The sequence below is a fragment of the Silene latifolia genome, chromosome 2, assembly GCF_048544455.1.
Source record: "Silene latifolia isolate original U9 population chromosome 2, ASM4854445v1, whole genome shotgun sequence".
Classification (NCBI taxonomy): Eukaryota; Viridiplantae; Streptophyta; class Magnoliopsida; order Caryophyllales; family Caryophyllaceae; genus Silene; species Silene latifolia.
This window is the reverse complement of record NC_133527.1, coordinates 121,274,919-121,294,494: the sequence shown is the minus strand read 5'-3', so window position 1 is coordinate 121,294,494 and position 19,576 is coordinate 121,274,919.

Genomic DNA, 19,576 nt, shown 5'->3' with positions numbered 1-19,576 from the left:
AAATGGGTAAAAATGAAAGAAAGGGAAATTGTAAGCACCTCCCTGCATGTGACATCAACCACTAACCCGAATGTATGAAGGCAAAAAGCAATTGAATTTCATATACGTGCAAATTAATGAACATGCTATGCAAGGAGTAACTACTCACAATCCTACATGAAACTGGTCATAAATGACACCAGTTTATACGACTCTAATCCTTAGAAATTATAAGTAGGTTGCCAAAATTTCAGGTCGAGTCTATTCATTCAGCTAAATTTTAACATAAACTCGTAGATATGCAAAAGACAAAGCTAAAAAGATAATAGTTCATGCAAGGCTTAAGCAAAGACACAATTATAGTGCAATTTCATCACTGAAATCCACCGTTCCGACTCAACCTATATTCTAAAATAAACGTGAAAATTTTTGAATTTTCAATTTTTCTAATTTTTAGGGAATTTTATGAATTTAAACAAAAATAAACAACAATGCAAACATAAATAAAACGTGATAACAGAAATGCATTAAAAACAACATGCAGACACAGATATGGATGCATAACCTCCCCAAACCAAACCGTACAATGCCCCCATTGTACCAAAACATGGAAAGGAAATGCAAACTAGGAGAGAAAGAGAGTAAATGCGGATAACTCACAAGATTGCGCGAATAAGGGACCTCCCCAAACCAGCCAGCAACGTGGGAGGTCACTAATAGCTCCGAAACATCGTCACAAGAAGCTAAGTCAAGCAATGGGCGTCCAAAACGGCTCGGTCGAGAGGAATAGTGTTCGATCGAGTAGAAAAGTGGTCGATCGAGTAATTTTTTTTTTTTTTTTTTTTTTTTACTCGATCGAGTAGAAAGGTACTCGATCGAGTAACTCGTCTTTCTCGCGACTTAAGGATCGAATAGAATTCTGCAAAGACGCAATGAAAAAAAACAGCCCGCAAACTAACTAAGCAAGCATATGATATAGGTTTATGGTACGAAGACCATTTATTACAACGAAATAAAACAAAAATGCAAAATAAAGTCTCCGGGTTGCGTCCCGGTAGCGCTAGCAGGACAGTCCCGGCTCGACCTTCTTTTCTTTGAGGCTCTCTAATTAATCATAATCAAAACAACTCAAAGCGCGCAGCATTAGATCGTACATCTGCGCATGTGCTACACAGAAATGTAAGTAGCACCAAAGTGGAATATAGAAATAGGAAATAAATTTAAACAACCGTTTAAGTCTAACAAATTTCCTATGTGAGCTCCTAAATTTATCCACAAAATAAAGGAGCGCGGGAGCAATAGACGATATATTAGGGTCCCGATTCAGATTAGCAATTTTGAGATGATATGTACGGTGAAAATTCGTTAATTTATATGTCCACATGGAAGGGGGTATAGCATTAAAAGAAATAGCGTGAGTCAAACGAGGCAATATACTATTAAAACAAACAATAATAAAATTATCGTTTACTACCTCAGGTTGGTCGCTCTCAATGACGGAATCACTGACAAAGGAATGTATTACCTCATCCGTGCTAGGAGCAAATACCGACTCAGCTATCCTTTCGTCGCCCTCAATGGAATTCGTCCTGTAAATCTCAGCCTCAAGCGCATCCAGCTCAGCCTTGAAAAGGGGAGACTCACCATAACCGTTATCATCGTCAAAATCATCATCTAAATCAAACCCACATGATGAATCATAGCTCCCAATGGCCAACTCACTCGATCGAGTACTCTCCTCCTGCATTTCACTCGATCGAGTGCTTTTATCTACTCGATCGAACGGTTCTTCTGGAAATTCACTCGATCGACTGATATAAGTCACTCGATCGAGTGATTCTTCCTATACAGGGCTGAAATCTTCGCGTAAGGCAGTGAAATATGATAGAAATTCGTCGTCCAAGTCATAAAAATCATCCTCAGCATTGGGCAACACGGTTTCTTCATGGGAAAAACCGCTCTCAGTAAAGTACACCTCTTCTGGTTGGCAATTATCCGACTCAGCTGCTAACTGAGCAATTTCAGACTCCAGCTCAATGATTTGAGCATCCATACATCTATCACTCTCTTGCCTCATGGATACGAATGTCTTCATTAAAGACCTCAGTTCCGCAACCTCTTCTTCTTGCATCTCAGCTGCTAACTGAGCAATGTCAGTTTCGAGCTTATCAAGTCGCGAATAAGTGCGTCTATCATAATCTTGCCTCACTCGATCATAGTCTTGCATTTGAGATGCAAGTGTCTCCAATAAAGATTTCAGCTCCGCAATCTCTTCTTCTTGTATATCAGGAGGATCTTGTTGCGGTGGCCATTGATAGGGTGGATGTGGCGGGGCGCAATTACAACCTGCATTGTGCTGCAGAACCACATCTTCATGACAGAAATCACCTACTTTCCATATAATAGGACATTGGTGATGGGTTAAAGGTACTCAAGCCTTCCCTTTGACGATCTTTCACCTAAAGCTATCTAGGTAGTACCTGTAAGGCCTATCAAAACAGCACTAAAGGAAAGATTAGAACGACCTCAAGGGAAAAATCCCCTGAAGCTAAAAACAGACAAAAATTAAACAAGTAAATAATTATTTGCCTCCCCGGCAACGGCGCCAAAATTTGATACGGTCGTTTATGTACCAAAAATAAATACCTAGATTACTACTAACAGAAGTCAGCGGTAAGTAGGGTCGATCTCCACAGGGAGGCGGTTTACTATCTACTTGTCTACTCTATCTGTCTAATGTCACTATTTGGGGGGTTTTGATTGTTGAACTAAACTAATGAAGCTAAGGCAAGAGAGTGAGAAGTAAGAGAATTTAACAGATAAAAGAGAGAAATATGCTAGGAGTCGGTCTACCGTGGCAGCTACACTATCGGGTCAACTGAGTCGATTAAACTATTGATAAGAAGAGCTATGGTCGTCACCATTCGGTCCTTAAACCGCCCTAGGGTCTCCTAACTTAGCTTTCGCCCTAATTAGGTATTACCTATTGTAATTAAGCAAGCCTTCCCTTCCAAACTTTCGATCCAGGTCGGGGTTACCTAGATAAATTGGTCTCCTGCATGCATTCATTCAACCTAATAACAATTAAATTGCTTAATACAATTCTTATCGCAAGACTAATCTAGTCACGTCGATCCTAACATATTACTACCACGGCTTACCTAATCCTAACATACTAAGGGGAATTAGCTACGCATAATTAAATAGAGAACAAGAAATAAAGAAGAAGTAAACATTAAATAAAAGTAAAGGGAAGGAATGAATTACTGAATTATTGATCCGGAAAATAAGGAAGAACAGAAGTAACAGTAGCAGTGTATATGAAATGATAAGAGAACAGAAGCAACGTCTGACAGTATCAGATGAAAAAGAGAGGGGAAGCCCGTCTGAGAGTGTCAGATGAAAAGGGGAGAGAGTTTACAATAATGTCCTACTCCTATTTATAAGAAAAATAGGATTTATTAACCTAATTGACGGAATTAAAGCTAAAAAGCCCAACCCATCAGCGAAACCACTCGATCGAGTAAACTAAAGCTTAAACCACTCAATCGAGTGAAATAACCTCTCGATCGAGTAAATCAATAAGTGCAACTACTCGATCGAGTAGAAAAAGGACTCGATCGAGCATAATTCTACTCGATCGGGTACTTTCCAGCGCACAATTTCCTGCTTCGCGCACTGAACTTCAAACGGCTGCCATTTCTTCGTTACTTGGGCAAACAGGGTGTTTCCGTTGGCATTGGAAAGCTAAAAGGACAAACTTTCATCTCCAATTAGAATCACCTGAATATCTGTTGTAGAACCCGAGATATGGCTCTCCAAAATATGCACTAGCAATTTGAAGTTCTTCCTTTGCTCGCCTAGCTATCTTTCTTGTTTGCGCATCTCAAAATAGCTACATTCCCGCTCTAAATTCACTCTTCCTCCAAATGCATGCTAAACGGACGGTAAAAGGGTTGATTTCACTACTTTTGGGTTCATTCATGCAAATAAGACAAAATAACCCAAAGTAGCATATTTGGGGCATTTCGTAGCATAAAACCACGATAAAAGCATAGAAATACGTGCATAAATTAGGCTAAAAGACTATATAAAATGCACGTATCAAATCTCCTCAAACCAAACCTTTACTCGTCCCCGAGTAAATTAAGATGCAACTAATGGAACAAAAAAAGATAACTCAAAGCTAGCTACAAATGCCCACTTAAGCCAATTTAATGCAAGCAACCTAGCACTTATAGCAAAGAGTCAAATGCAAACGAGTTATAGGATGTTTATGAAAGTAGCTGAACCGTCGACCTTGCAAGACCTTTAACAATGGACTCTCACGGGTCACTCTTCTCTCATGAAGCAAAGGGTGAACATATATATGTAAGAGAGAAAGAAAAATAGTCGCTCACCTAGACTACGACCCACATAAACATGCATGCAACTAATATGATAGACAATTCTAGCTACCGTACAAACATTCCAACCAAACGAGGTCCTGTCACAGCCGAGGGCTTACAAAAATATGGTAAAGTGAGGCAATGGGTAAGAAAAGGCAAAGCATTTTATGGAAATGTGGAGGTATAGGCGTCCAAGCTAGTACCTAAACAAAACCATATATCAACATCCGTTCCAACTCAATTATGAATTAAGTACATGCCTTTCATTTGGCATAAAATCTCACCAAACCGAACTAGAAACACTCCTCAAATGATATAAGATAGAACATAGGAGCAGAAACCGACTAATCAACAAACAACATCTCTTTTCTCGAATTTTCTTTTCTTTTTCTTTCCCGGTTTCTTTCTCTGATTTTTTCGAATTCTTTTTTTTCATTTTTCACGTCCTTTTTTTTTCAATTCCTTTTTTTTTCATCATCCTCCTTTTCTTCATAAATTACCAACTCTGAATTAATAGATACAAGCCAAACTTGATACAATAGACAATATACCGCAAAACAATCTAAACTAGCTTGACAAGGCAGGCTAAATTTGGGATGTAGCTAAGGGTCAACAGGCAAATTTGGCTAATGTGGAGTTAAATGGGTAAAAATGAAAGAAAGGGAAATTGTAAGCACCTCCCTGCATGTGACATCAACCACTAACTCGAATGTATGAAGGCAAAAAGCAATTGAATTTCATATACGTGCAAATTAATGAACATGCTATGCAAGGAGTAACTACTCACAATCCTACATGAAACTGGTCATAAATGACACCAGTTTATACGGCTCTAATCCTTAGAAATTATAAGTAGGTTGCCAAAATTTTAGGTCGAGTCTATTCGTTCAGCTAAATTTTAACATAAACTCGTAGATATGCAAAAGACAAAGCTAAAAAGATAATAGTTCATGCAAGGCTTAAGCAAAGACACAATTATAGTGCAATTTCATCACTGAAATCCACCGTTCCGACTCAACCTATATGTTTAAATAAACGTGAAAATTTTTGAATTTTCAATTTTTCTAATTTTTAGGGAATTTTATGAATTTAAACAAAAATAAACAACAATGCAAACATAAATAAAACGTGATAACAGAAATGCATTAAAAACAACATGCAGACACAGATATGGATGCATAACCTCCCCAAACCAAACCGTACAATGCCCCCATTGTACCAAAACATGGAAAGGAAATGCAAACTAGGAGAGAAAGAGAGTAAATGCGGATAACTCACAAGATTGCGCGAATAAGGGACCTCCCCAAACCAGCCAGCAACGTGGGAGGTCACTAATAGCTCTGAAACATCGTCACAAGAAGCTAAGTCAAGCAATGGGCGTCCAAAACGGCTCGGTCGAGAGGAATAGTGGTCGATCGAGTAGAAAAGTGGTCGATCGAGTAATTTTTTTTTTTTTTTTTTTTTTTTTTTTTTTTTTACTCGATCGAGTAGAAAGTTACTCGATCGAGTAACTCGTCTTTCTGCAGCTTAAGGATCGAGTAGAATTCCTGCAAAGACGCAATGAAAAACAGCCCGCAAACTAACTAAGCAAGCATACTGATATAGGTTTATGGTACGAAGACCATTTATTACAACTGAAATAAAACAAAAATGCAAAATAAAGTCTCCGGGTTGCGTCCCGGGTAGCGCTAGCTTCAGACAGGTCCCAGCTCGACCTTCTTTTCTTTGAGGCTCTCTAATTAATTATAATCAAAATAGCTCAAAGCGCGCAGCATTAGATCGTACATCTGCGCATGTGCTACACAGAAATGTAAGTAGCACCAAAGTGGAATATAGAAATAGGAAATAAATTTAAACAACCGTTTAAGTCTAACAAATTTCCTATGTGAGCTCCTAAATTTATCCACAAAATAAAGGAGCGCGGGAGCAATAGACGATATATTAGGGTCCCGATTCAGATTAGAAATTTTGAGATGACATGTACGGTGAAAATTCGTTAATTTATATGTCCACATGGAAGGGGGTATAGCATTAAAAGAAATAGCGTGAGTCAAACGAGGCAATATACTATTAAAACAAACAATAATAAAATTATCGTTTACTACCTCAGGTTGGTCGCTCTCAATGACAGAATCACTGACAAAGGAATGTATTACCTCATCCGTGCTAGGAGCAAATACCGACTCAGCTGTCCTTTCGTCGCCCTCAATGGAATTCGTCCCGTAAATCTCAGCCTCAAGCGCATCCAGCTCGGCCTTGAAAAGGGGAGACTCACCATAACCGTTATCATCGTCAAAATCGTCATCTAAATCAAACCCACATGACGAATCATAGCTCCCAATGGCCAACTCACTCGATCGAGTAGAATTATTACTCGATCGAGTACTCTCCTCCTGCATTTCACTCGATCGAGTGCTTTTATCTACTCGATCGAACGGTTCTTCTGGAAATTCACTCGATCGACTAATATAAGTCACTCGATCGAGTGATTCTTCCTATACAGGGCTGAAATCTTCGCGTAAGGCAGTGAAATATGATAGAAATTCGTCGTCCAAGTCATAAAAATCATCCTCAGCATTGGGCAACACGGTTTCTTCATGGGAAAAACCGCTCTCAGTAAAGTACACCTCTTCTGGTTGGCAATTATCCGACTCAGCTGCTAACTGAGCAATTTCAGACTCCAGCTCAATGATTTGAGCATCCATACATCTATCACTCTCTTGCCTCATGGATACGAATGTCTTCATTAAAGACCTCAGTTCCGCAACCTCTTCTTCTTGCATCTCAGCTGCTAACTGAGCAATGTCAGTTTCGAGCTTATCAAGTCGCGAATAAGTGCGTCTATCATAATCTTGCCTCACTCGATCATAGTCTTGCATTTGAGATGCAAGTGTCTCCAATAAAGATTTCAGCTCCGCAATCTCTTCTTCTTGTATATCAGGAGGATCTTGTTGCGGTGGCCATTGATAGGGTGGATGTGGCGGCGCAATTACAGCTGCATTGTGCTCAGCAGAACCACATCTCCCGCAGCAAATCACCGGCTGTTCCATATAATAGGACATTGGTGATGGGTTAAAGGTACTCAAGCCTTCCCTTTGACGATCTTTCACCTAAAGCTATCTAGGTAGTACCTGTAAGGCCTATCAAAACAGCACTAAAGGAAAGATTAGAACGACCTCAAGGGAAAAATCCCCTGAAGCTAAAAACAGACAAAAATTAAACAAGTAAATAATTATTTGCCTCCCCGGCAACGGCGCCAAAATTTGATACGGTCGTTTATGTACCAAAAATAAATACCTAGATTACTACTAATAGAAGTCAGCGGTAATTAGGGTCGATCTCCACAGGGAGGCGGTTTACTATCTACTTGTCTACTCTATCTGTCTAATGTCACTATTTGGGGGGTTTTGATTGTTGAACTAAACTAATGAAGCTAAGGCAAGAGAGTGAGAAGTAAGAGAATTTAACAGATAAAAGAGAGAAATATGCTAGGAGTCGGTCTACCGTGGCAGCTACACTATCGGGTCAACTGAGTCGATTAAACTTTTGATAAGAAGAGCTATGGTCGTCACCATTCGGTCCTTAAACCGCCCTAGGGTCTCCTAACTTAGCTTTCGCCCTAATTAGGTATTACCTATTGTAATTAAGCAAGCCTTCCCTTCCAATCTTTCGATCCAGGTCGGGGTTAACTAGATAAATTGGTCTCCTGCATGCATTCATTCAACCTAATAACAATTAAATTGCCTAATACAATTCTTATCGCAAGACTAATCTAGTCAAGTCGATCTTAACATATTACTACCACGGCTTACCTAATCCTAACATACTAAGGGGAATTAGCTACGCATAATTAAATAGAGAACAAGAAATAAAGAAGAAGTAAACATTAAATAAAAGTAAAGGGAATGAATGAATTACTGAATTATTGATCCGGAAAATAAGGAAGAACAGAAGTAACAGTAGCAGTGTATATGAAATGATAAGAGAACAGAAGCAACGTCTGACAGTATCAGATGAAAAAGAGAGGGGAAGCCCGTCTGACAGAGTCAGATGAAAAGGGGAGAGAGTTTACAATAATGTCCTACTCCTATTTATAAGAAAAATAGGATTTATTAACCTAATTGACGGAATTAAAGCTAAAAAGCCCAACCCATCAGCGAAACCACTCGATCGAGTAAACTAAAGCTTAAACCACTCGATCGAGTGAAATAACCTCTCGATCGAGTAAATCAATAAGTGCAACTACTCGATCGAGTAGAAAAAGGACTCGATCGAGCATAATTCTACTCGATCGAGTACTTTCCAGCGCACAATTTCCTGCTTCGCGCACTGAACTTCAAACGGCTGCCATTTCTTCGTTACTTGCGCAAACAGGGTGATTCCGGTGGTATTGGAAAGCTAAAAGGACAAACTTTCATCTCCAATTAGAATCACCTGAATATCTGTTGTAGAACCCGAGATATGGCTCTCCAAAGTAGGCACTAGCAATTTGAAGTTCTTCCTTTGCTCGCCTAGCTATCTTTCTTGTTTGCGCATCTCAAAATAGCTACATTCCCTCTCCAAATTCACTCTTCCTCCAAATGCATGCTAAACGGACGGTAAAAGGGTTGATTTCACTACTTTTGGGTTCATTCATGCAAATAAGACAAAATAACCCAAAGTAGCATATTCGGGGCATTTCGTAGCATAAAACCACGATAAAAGCATAGAAATACGTGCATAAATTAGGCTAAAAGACTATATAAAATGCACGTATCAAATCTCCTCAAACCAAACCTTTACTCGTCCCCGAGTAAATTAAGATGCAACTAATGGAACGGAAAAAGATAACTCAAAGCTAGCTAAAAATGCCCACTTAAGCCAATTTAATGCAAGCAACCTAGCACTTACAGCAAACAGTCAAATGCAAACGAGTTATAGGATGTTTATGAAAGTAGCTGAACCGTCGACCTTGCAAGACCTTTAACAATGGACTCTCACGGGTCACTCTTCTCTCATGAAGCAAAGGGTGAACATATATATGTAAGAGAGAAAGAAAAATAGTCGCTCACCTAGACTACGACCCACATAAACATGCATGCAACTAATATGATAGACAATTCTATCTACCGTACACACATTCCAACCAAACGAGGTCCTGTCACAGCCGAGGGCTTACAAAAATATGGTAAAGTGAGGCAATGGGTAAGAAAAGGCAAAACATTTTATGGAAATGTGGAGGTATAGGCGGCCAAGCTAGTACCTAAACAAAACCATATATCAACATCCGTTCCAACTCAATTATGAATTAAGTACATGCCCTTCATTTGGCATAAAATCTCACCAAACCGAACTAGAAACACTCCTCAAATGATATAAGATAGAACATAGGAGCAGAAACCGACTAATCAACAAACAACATCTCTTTTCTCGAATTTTCTTTTCTTTTTCTTTCCCGGTTTCTTTCTCTGATTTTTTCGAATTCTTTTTTTTCATTTTTCACGTCCTTTTTTTTTCATTTCCTTTTTTTTTCATCATCCTCCTTTTCTTCATAAATTACCAACTCTGAATTAATAGATACAAGCCAAACTTGATACAATAGACAATATACCGCAAAACAATCTAAACTAGCTTGACAAGGCAGGCTAAATTTGGGATGTAGCTAAGGGTCAACAGGCAAATTTGGCTAATGTGGAGTTAAATGGGTAAAAATGAAAGAAAGGGAAATTGTAAGCACCTCCCTGCATGTGACATCAACCACTTACTCGAATGTATGAAGGCAAAAAGCAATTGAATTTCATATACGTGCAAATTAATGAACATGCTATGCAAGGAGTAACTACTCACAATCCTACATGAAACTGGTCATAAATGACACCAGTTTATACGGCTCTAATCCTTAGAAATTATAAGTAGGTTGCCAAAATTTCAGGTCGAGTCTATTCGTTCAGCTAAATTTTAACATAAACTCGTAGATATGCAAAAGACAAAGCTAAAAAGATAATAGTTCATGCAAGGCTTAAGCAAAGACACAATTATAGTGCAATTTCATCACTGAAATCCACCGTTCCGACTCAACCTATATGCTAAAATAAACGTGAAAATTTTTGAATTTTCAATTTTTCTAATTTTTAGGGAATTTTATGAATTTAAACAAAAATAAACAACAATGCAAACATAAATAAAACGTGATAACAGAAATGCATTAAAAACAACATGCAGACACAGATATGGATGCATAACCTCCCCAAACCAAACCGTACAATGCCCCCATTGTACCAAAACATGGAAAGGAAATGCAAACTAGGAGAGAAAGAGAGTAAATGCGGATAACTCACAAGATTGCGCGAATAAGGGACCTCCCCAAACCAGCCAGCAACGTGGGAGGTCACTAATAGCTCCGAAACATCGTCACAAGAAGCTAAGTCAAGCAATGGGCGTCCAAAACGGCTCGGTCGAGAGGAATAGTGTTCGATCGAGTAGAAAAGTGGTCGATCGAGTAATTTTTTTTTTTTTTTTTTTTTTTTACTCGATCGAGTAGAAAGGTACTCGATCGAGTAACTCGTCTTTCTGCAGCTTAAGGATCGAATAGAATTCCTGCAAAGACGCAATGAAAAACAGCCCGCAAACTAACTAAGCAAGCATACTGATATAGGTTTATGGTACGAAGACCATTTATTACAACTGAAATAAAACAAAAATGCAAAATAAAGTCTCCGGGTTGCGTCCCGGGTAGCGCTAGCTTCAGACAGGTCCCAGCTCGACCTTCTTTTCTTTGAGGCTCTCTAATTAATCATAATCAAAACAACTCAAAGCGCGCAGCATTAGATCGTACATCTGCGCATGTGCTACACAGAAATGTAAGTAGCACCAAAGTGGAATATAGAAATAGGAAATAAATTTAAACAACCGTTTAAGTCTAACAAATTTCCTATGTGAGCTCCTAAATTTATCCACAAAATAAAGGAGCGCGGGAGCAATAGACGATATATTAGGGTCCCGATTCAGATTAGCAATTTTGAGATGACATGTACGGTGAAAATTCGTTAATTTATATGTCCACATGGAAGGGGGTATAGCATTAAAAGAAATAGCGTGAGTCAAACGAGGCAATATACTATTAAAACAAACAATAATAAAATTATCGTTTACTACCTCAGGTTGGTCGCTCTCAATGACAGAATCACTGACAAAGGAATGTATTACCTCATCCGTGCTAGGAGAAAATACCGACTCAGCTGTCCTTTCGTCGCCCTCAATGGAATTCGCCCCAGTAAATCTCACCTCAAGCGCATCCAGCTCGGCCTTGAAAAGGGGAGACTCACCATAACCGTTATCATCGTCAAAATCGTCATCTAAATCAAACCCACATAACGAATCATAGCTCCCAATGGCCAACTCACTCGATCGAGTAGAATTATTACTCGATCGAGTACTCTCCTCCTGCATTTCACTCGATCGAGTGCTTTTATCTACTCGATCGAACGGTTCTTCTGGAAATTCACTCGATCGACTAATATAAGTCACTCGATCGAGTGATTCTTCCTATACAGGGCTGAAATCTTCGCGTAAGGCAGTGAAATATGATAGAAATTCGTCGTCCAAGTCATAAAAATCATCCTCAGCATTGGGCAACACGGTTTCTTCATGGGAGAAACCGCTCTCAGTAAAGTACACCTCTTCTGGTTGGCAATTATCCGACTCAGCTGCTAACTGAGCAATTTCAGACTCCAGCTCAATGATTTGAGCATCCATACATCTATCACTCTCTTGCCTCATGGATACGAATGTCTTTATTAAAGACCTCAGTTCCGCAACCTCTTCTTCTTGCATCTCAGCTGCTAACTGAGCAATGTCAGTTTCGAGCTTATCAAGTCGCGAATAAGTGCGTCTATCATAATCTTGCCTCACTCGATCATGGTCTTGCATTTGAGATGCAAGTGTCTCCAATAAAGATTTCAGCTCCGCAATCTCTTCTTCTTGTATATCAGGAGGATCTTGTTGCGGTGGCCATTGATAGGGTGGATGTGGCGGCGCAATTACAGCTGCATTGTGCTCAGCAGAACCACATTTGCCGCAGCAAATCACCGGCTGTTCCATATAATAGGACATTGGTGATAGGTTAAAGGTACTCAAGCCTTCCCTTTGACGATCTTTCACCTAGAACTGTCTAGGTAGTACCTGTAAGGCCTATCAAAACAGCACTAAAGGAAAGATTAGAACGACCTCAAGGGAAAAATCCCCTGAAGCTAAAAACAGACAAAAATTAAACAAGTAAATAATTATTTGCCTCCCCGGCAACGGCGCCAAAATTTTATACGGTCGTTTATGTACCAAAAATAAATACCTAGATTACTACTAAAAGAAGTCAGCGGTAAGTAGGGTCGATCTCCACAGGGAGGCGGTTTACTATCTACTTGTCTACTCTATCTGTCTAATGTCACTATTTGGGGGGTTTTGATTGTTGAACTAAACTAATGAAGCTAAGGCAAGAGAGAGATAAGTAAGAGAATTTAACAGATAAAAGAGAGAAATATGCTAGGAGTCGGTCTACCGTGGCAGCTACACTATCGGGTCAACTGAGTCGATTAAACTATTGATAAGAAGAGCTATGGTCGTCACCATTCGGTCCTTAAACCGCCCTAGGGTCTCCTAACTTAGCTTTCGCCCTAATTAGGTATTACCTATTGTAATTAAGCAAGCCTTCCCTTCCAATCTTTCGATCCAGGTCGGGGTTAACTAGATAAATTGGTCTCCTGCATGCATTCATTCAACCTAATAACAATTAAATTTCCTAATACAATTCTTATCGCAAGACTAATCTAGTCAAGTCGATCCTAACATATTACTACCACGGCTTCCCTAATCCTAACATACTAAGGGGAATTAGCTACGCATAATTAAATAGAGAACAAGAAATAAAGAAGAAGTAAACATTAAATAAAAGTAAAGGGAAGGAATGAATTACTGAATTAGTGATCCGGAAAATAAGGAAGAACAGAAGTAACAGTAGCAGTGTATATGAAATGATAAGAGAACAGAAACAACGTCTGACAGTGTCAGATGAAAAAGAGAGGGGAAGCCCGTCTGACAGTGTCAGATGAAAAGGGGAGAGAGTTTACAATGATGTCCTACTCCTATTTATAAGAAAAATAGGATTTATTAACCTAATTGACGGAATTAAAGCTAAAAAGCCGAACCCATCAGCGAAACCACTCGATCGAGTAAACTAAAGCTTAAACCACTCGATCGAGTGAAATAACCACTCGATCGAGTAAATCAATAAGTGCAACTACTCGATCGAGTAGAAAAAGGACTCGATCGAGCATAATTCTACCCGATCGAGTACTTTCCAGCGCACAATTTCCTGCTTCGCGCACTGAACTTCAAACTGCCGCCATTTCTTCGTTACTTGGGCAAATAGGGTGATTCCGGTGGCATTGGAAATCTAAAAGGACAAACTTTCATCTCCAATTAGAATCACCTGAATATCTGTTGTATAACCCGAGATATGGCTCTCCAAAGTAGGCACTAGCAATTTGAAGTTCTTCCTTTGCTCGCCTAGCTATCTTTCTTCTTTGCGCATCTCAAAATAGCTACATTCCCGCTCCAAATTCACTCTTCCTACAAATGCATGCTAAACGGACGGTAAAAGGCTTGATTTCACTACTTTTGGGTTCATTCCTGCAAATAAGACAAAATAACCCAAAGTAGCATATTCGGGGCATTTCGTAGCATAAAACCACGATAAAAGCATAGAAATACGTGCATAAATTAGGCTAAAAGACTATATAAAATGCACGTATCAGCATACATGAATGTTTCACATGTTTTCAAGTATATATGGAGTTGTAAGTAAGCCATGTGATGACAGTTGTAGTAGTCGAGTAATTCATGTTAACTATGCTAAAATTTTCACAGCTGTAGAGACCGTCTGAGATACAATAAATTGAAATTCTATGTATAAATTGGGAAATTGTTGGTGATAGTGTGTACATAGATGATTTATTCAATGTTCAATTTGTGTAAATTACATGTTTCAAGTGCCTATGTAAGTATGTTTAAACTGTATGGTGAAACAGATGCCGAGACTAAACCTGGGAACCCGTCAGAGTAAGCGGGGAAGGGCTTCCCAGCCCGAAATTGGGGAGGCTAGTGGACCAGTAGTACCATCTGTACCGGAGCACCCTTCAGTAGTCTTTGTGGACTACAAGCAGGGGAGAGGTTTGTAGCTTTGCAGGCCCGGAAGATGAGACCCACCCGTTGTGTGGACACCACACTTCTAGATGACCTGGGGATTGAGACGGATGTCTATCACATCTTTGAGACCTTGGGGTTCACGGGGTTGTACCGTCTAAGGAAACATTCCTATGCCTTCCTTAATTTGGGGTTCATGAGCTCGTTTAAATACGAGCCGAATGAGCAGACTGTCCAATTCCGTCTTATGAACACGAGTTTTGTGTTAACCATGGACCTCTTTGCTTCTCATATTGGGTTGGCTAAGCCTCCCAAGGGATCCATCCGCGAGATTCCAGCTGAGTGCGGGGTTTGCCGCCTTATGCCTTGCCTTACTGGGAAGTCACAGCTCCCACCGCCAGCAATATGTTGATTAATGATGTGCAGCATGTCACTTTGACGATCTTCCTTCGTTCCATATCGAATCTTCTTTATGAGTGGCCTGATATGAGTAAGTTAAACTCTCACGAGTTATTGCTTTTGGTGGCTTATCTTAACCCGGAGTGGATCGAGAAGGTGGTCTTTAATGCTCCTGCCATTGTCTGTGCCAGCGTTGATTTGATGGCTTCTTCTACCACTCGGTACTTGAGTTGTGGTGCTTTTGCCACTCCGTTGGCTGAAAAGCTAACCTCCTTTGAGGCTTCTTCTGAGTACGTTCCTCTAGCCACTCTAGTGCCTACCATGGACAGAGATTACTACCTCGACCTGAAATGGTTGAGAAGCTTGCCAGATGGTAGCCTAGCTTGGAGGTTGTGGGGTATGAGCTGGATGAGGTTATCGGCCCCTGAGCACCTCCCACCGACAGAGCCGTTAGACCCAGTGGTGGTAGTTGTAGACTCCGACGAGGAGGAGGATGATGATGTACTTCGGCAGCGTCAAACGTATCTCATTGACAACACGATCCTTCAGGTTATGCCCGAGCCGAGGAAGGGGGAGAATGTGAGAGCGGGGGAGGATAGACCCAGGTTAGGGAGGAGACCACGTCGTGTGAGGGAGAGGACGGCTGAGACCCAGCCACAGCCAGCAGCACCACCTCAGTACCCATTTCCCTATTACCCCTACCTTGATACCCCGAAGACACATTCGAGCTACTTGGCAGAGAGAGTGTCCTCTACTTTGACGCTCCGGAACATGCATGAGATGGCATATGCTTCAGGGTATTGGGACAGAGGGACCACACCCAGTGTGGTGGAGCGGGGTTAAAGACTGCAGTGGGGTTTTCCACTCCTATGGAGTGGACATGGCAGCCTGGGGGACACCACAGTCCTTTGCTTTCGGCGGTTTGACCCCATGTTATGAGAGTCCAGGAGCTGGAGCAGGGGTCGACGCGGGTTTTGGGTCATCAGGAGCAGGCATCTCGGGAGGGGATGGAGCTGGGGATGAGATGATGGAGGAGCAGCAGCAGCAGGAGTGATACTCCTTTTCTTTCTCTTTGATTATGGTTTTTGGTTGTGTTGGATGTTAGTAGCCTTTCTCGGGTCGTACTTCTTACATTTGGTTTGTATGGATGGCCATAAGGCCGTACTTGTTTAGATTAAACTTGTTTGCAGGATTTTGGGGTCGGGTTGTCATCCCGACTCGCGCTTGTGTGACATTTTATATATATATATATATATATATATATATATATATATATATATATATATATATATATATATATATATATATATATATATATATATATATATGTGTTGTTATGACAGAAGATTTATATATATATATATATATATATATATATATATATATATATATATATATATATATATATATATATATATATATATATTGTGTTATGACGGGAAGATTTCGAGGATTTTGACCTGTGGCCACTCGACAGAGTGCCCCTCACTCGGTCGAGTAGCCGCAGGTGTGACGGGGATGGAGTATTCTGATTTAAGGCTACTCGATCGAGTAACTAAGACACTCGATCGAATAGGACCAGCTCGATCGAGCACCCTATATACTCGATCGAGTGGCACTGTTACAGGAACATTTCGTTAATCAAAATTGTTTTAATGGCTATACCATTGCATGTTTTGATGTTTAATATGGTTGTTTATGATTAGTAACATGCTTGGACCGTTAAATTGATATGTTGGAAGTCGTGTTTGGATTTTGAATGCGGATCCGTAACGAATAGTGCAAGTAGTAGTTGGTTCTTATTGCGTTCATTTCACATCCTCAATGTCTACTAGTTATATTTCACCGGAGTTGTGTATTTCCTATATATATATATATATATATATATATATATATATATATATATATATATATATATATATATATATATATATATATATATATATACAATTGATATATACATGCATTCGTAAATCGTATTTGATTGTTCCAATAAAATAGCAAATGGTTTTATGAATTAATGTTTGTGTGAGTAATGAGTAATGTCCATAAGGCATTGTATGTGTTGGTTATATGACAAGAGGTAAGCTTTAAATAATGTGGGTAATAATTCGGTGGTGAATTTCGGGGACGAAGTTCCTTTTTAGAGGGGAAGAGTAATGTCGCAAAATAAAAAGGTCGATATTACAATTATTTTGTTGTTTGTTTATAATGTTTCTATTATTTCTGTTACATTCCTAGTACAGAGCTATAATTATTTTCTTTGTTTGTTCAGTAAGTTGTATGTTGAAGTACTGGTTGAATAAGGTGCTATGAAAAGGCAGTCAAAAGAGAGATAGTTATGATGTCATGCGTTTGAATAGAATCGTATCGTTGGGTAACATAGTTGTGTTAATGTGACATGTTTCGTGTTGATGGTCGTGTACTAGTGAAAGTGTAATCTCGTAGTACGTGGCTAAGTGTTGTGAGCAGCTGTGTAGTTGTTGGTTGTGCTGGTTCATGTTGTGAGGTTGGTATTTCAAGTAGTAGAGTGTAGGAGTCGATCTAGTTGGAGCGTTAGACAGTTGATGATGGTGACATGGGGGATAGTATTTCTGGGGAATAGTGACCTATGTCGGAGGAGTAGTGATGTCGCCTTGTTTCCGTATCTTGTGCCTTGGGATAGGTGAGTTGATCTTCGGGGACGAAGTTCTTTTTAAGGGGGAAAGACTGTAATACCCGCGTTTTTAGGGACCCGTTGACCTGCGTTGACCGACCTTGGGAGCGGTAACGGTGCTTAAGATTGCGTGCCATAGTTACTTTGTGTCTGGAGTTGTGGGTGGTACTCGATAGAGTAGAGGCTACTCGATTGAGTAGCTTGGATACTCGATCGAGTAGGGGCCACTCGATCAAGTATGTTAGTTACTCGATCGAGTAGCGTCTTTTCAGCGAGGGTTTATAATCGTGTTTTCCCAAAACCGCAAATCATTTCCTCCTCTTCCTTCTAAACCTAGATGTCGTTCCTTCCTCTTCCCTTCACCATATGCCTTCCATGGGAGCCTTTGAAGGTCCTTGTGCCTTAGAAGTGCATAGCTTGAGTCGGGGAGCGGTCCTTTACCAGGTTTCCTCATATAGGTATGTCGTCATCATCATCGGTATCTTTGTTTTTCAGTTAAGGTTAGAATGGTAGTGATAGATGGTTATATTGTGTGTATAGGTGTTGCTTGTTTGCTGGGTATTGCGTGTATGGACATGGAATCGTCGCAGTCGCTTAAAGGTAGGTTCGCCTACTTTGTCTCTATGGTTGTTTAGAGTGTCGGTTGTGGTTATTGATTGTTGTTGTCGTGGCCGTGGTTGTTGTTGTTGTTGTCCTTATGGTCGTCGTTGTTGTGATACAGATGTTTGTGTTTGATTTTCTGTGGTTCTCGAGGTGCGTTCTCGGCTGAGTGAAGTCACTTGCGGGAGTGGCTTCACGCCCTAGTTTCGCCCTCCGTGGAACCCGCCACGGGAGGGGATGTGCACATTAATGGGACAGGGTTATCGCTCGGTATGATGAGCGGGGCTTAGGTGGGAACGGCTGCGGTCCCCCACTGGCAGGGCTGGTCCAGTGGACAGTCGGTGACGGATATTTATTGGAGTGGGTATGTTTGTGTCTGACTGGTTGTGTTTGTATTGTGTTGACGATTGTTGTTGGATTATGTTGTGTCTTGTCCCAGTTACTGACCTTGTGTGGTTGTCTTGTTTGTTTATGTGTCTGCTGTGATCCCTTATGGTGAGCAGTCAGTCTTAGCAGGTGTTGATGTGGTTGATAGCTGGACTCCTGGCAAGGGTGTGTCGTCACGAGTTCTTATAGAGATGACGTGTAGCTGACGAGTTGTACCTTTATTTTATTAGTTGGTTGTAACACTTGTAATATACTATAATTGTTCCTTTATCGACTTTTGGTGATTACTTACCTCGGGCAACCGAGATGGTAACGCCCTTATATGCTAAGGAAGGTCTGGTTCAGGCTCCTCGTTATATGGGGGTGTTACAAACTGGTATCAGAGCGACGATTTTGGAACCTGTAACAAATGAACCTAATGAACGTAGTGAGTCTAATAAAATGAACCTGGTGTATGTTTAATGGGAGCCCCAGCTTTTGCTAGATTTTGGGTGAGTAGGCGCCCTCATTTCAAGATCTTGGCCCCATTGTGCTTAAGCCAGTCACCGGGTACGGGAATGTGGAGTCAGTAGGTATGTGCTTAACGTGTATGGTGTTTATGTGAGAATTGTTTATGGTTGAGTCTTTGTTGAAGTTCGTATCGGTATAATAGTGACACTAGAATCGTGTATGGTGAATTTATAGTGGAGTTAAGGTGCGTGTGTGATGATAATAAGAAACGTAGAAGGTTTTATACGATAGAAGTATGTGAAAAGAGTAGAGGTGTGTGCTTTGATATGGAATGTGGTAATGTTGGTGTTTGTTCCAGGTTGTTAGTGATGGTGATTCTATACGAGTTTATAAGTCTTACAGTAGCCGTAATAATGATAGCTAAAGAAGTGTTGCGTTATAAAGGGAGTTATCAAAATAGTAATGAGTATATGCAATGTTAAATGGTTGAAAGTTTCCGCTTGTGTGGTGATTAATTTGTGTAGAATAATTTGCTTAGTTG